The sequence below is a fragment of the Sciurus vulgaris genome, assembly GCF_902686455.1.
Source record: "Sciurus vulgaris genome assembly, chromosome: 4".
Classification (NCBI taxonomy): Eukaryota; Metazoa; Chordata; class Mammalia; order Rodentia; family Sciuridae; genus Sciurus; species Sciurus vulgaris.
The window spans coordinates 77,139,276-77,141,186 of NC_136464.1; the positions used below are offsets into that span (position 1 = coordinate 77,139,276).

The window sequence follows — 1,911 nt, forward strand, 5'->3', positions numbered from 1 at the left end:
GAGGTGTTTATAAATAAACATGTTTTTCCTGGAATTCAAGGTGACTCAGAGCATAGGATATGGATGCAAACTAGAGGCAATGATATAGAGTCTAAAGTCATCGATCCTGCTTTTAGTCACCCATTCGATACTTGCAGGCAAAAGTAGAGTCTAAGTCCCCATTATATGAACAGTTTACTTTATAACTTCCAAGTGAACTTCACTGTTTTTTCCCGTAAAGAGTGTATTGTGCCAATTTATTATAGAATGCAGTTAAAAAACTATTTTGAGGTTAGCCCCTCCAGTTTAAAAGCACTTAAAGTAACACTTGAACAGCTATGCAATGATCTCTCCCTTACCGGTTCCCTCCTACCAAGTACTCTAAAGAGGATTTTGAGAACATTTGATCCATTTCTTGTTATAAACAATCAAAGAAGTTATTGTAAACGTATTTGCTTCCCAAAGAAAACCATCCCTAGACGAAAACAGAACCTACCAGAAAAGAACAAGTACAAGACACTATCGTTATTCGTTTTCTCAAGATGTCCCCAAATGTCCTTGTGTGATCACAACAAACTCAGTGATTGGATCAAGACATTCCTGGGTGCCACGGACGTGGACTGAGGCACAGCATCAGAACAAGGAGACTAAGCCTTGATTCTCTTCTGAGCAACATGAAATGGAATTTCTGCCACAGTGGTCACAGCTGCCACCTCCAAAGTTGTGACCAGCCCCTTCCACAGTGAAAGATTCCTCTCGTGAGTATGACTGAGAATGCTTCTTCACCCGGTGTCATTTCAGCTCAGGTGGATCAGTGTGTACTCCAGCCTTCTCCTCTGGATGATTTTGGGCTTGGGTCTCTTCATCCTATCTATCTCCTCCTCTTCCTCTTTCTCCTGATCGCTCTCACACGTGGACCACAACACTGGGGGTGGTGTCAGTCGCTGCATGCAGTTCGTACTTCTCTCCTGCTATCCAAGCTTGGAGATAGCATATAAAAGACCATAATTTATGACTGGAGTAGCATCTTCCACTTGTTTCCAACCAGTCGGTGGAGAGGCAGGCAGCGAGATCAGGAACTGTTTGGATTGGGTGGAGCCAGGTGTGAGCTTCCTATGTGTAAAGTCTGGGCAAAATATAACTTCATTTCCTTCCCAAGAAACTCAGTCTTATGCATCCGCAGTCTGGCATCGGCTGCAGATAAGGGGTTGCTGAAGTTTATTGGGACAGGTTTGAAGCTCTTAAAATACTGAAAGGTGATATCCTTGTCATATGTCCTAAAGAGGTATTTAAATTTGGCCCAGCACAGGCAGTCCACGAACACGCGCGTGTCCAGGTGGCGGGCGATGGTGGTGCTAAGAAGGTGCTGCAGGTCCACCTCCTCCATCTCACAGTCATGAATCTCCATTCGCCGCCGCCCTCGTCTGCCACCACCGCCCCTGGAGAAGGGCGCGAAGGACTGCAGCATCACCCTGGGCGGCGCCCGCGCCTTCCCGCCTCAGCCGCCGCCCCCAGCCGGGCGGCCACCCTGTCCTCCATCCCTGTGCTCCCGCCCGCGCCCCTGTGCGCGCCCGTCCGCTGCGCTGGGCTCCGAGTGGAGCGCTCTCCCTTCGGCGGCGCCGGGGCCGCCGGCTCCGGTTAACCCTCTCGGGGTTGCGCGGATGTAGGCCGCCGGCTGTCACCACGGTTCCTGGAGACGCGGCCTCCGAGAGCCGCCTGAACTTCACTTTTGAAAAAAAAAAAAAAATCAAAATCTTAATATGGAGGTATTTTTAATAACATAGGAGGTAAATATTACAATGCTATACAGCAGAACCCAGAAAGCCATGCATGCATAACGTTTTATTTTTATTTATAATTATACTTCTAAATTTATGCATTTAAATTTGTTTTGATGTTTGAGTTGCCACACGAATGAAAATTTCCCAAATA

At 47.4% G+C, this 1,911-nt stretch overlaps 1 pseudogene across 1 annotated transcript; it reads right to left on the reverse strand.

Annotated features, from left to right (window-relative positions):
* Positions 1–443: 443 nt before the first annotated feature.
* Positions 444–1,518, reverse strand: LOC306660593 (calcipressin-1-like; annotated as a pseudogene). The gene has a single exon. The product of its transcript is annotated as a calcipressin-1-like (transcript).
* Between the last annotated feature and the right edge of the window lie 393 nt (positions 1,519–1,911).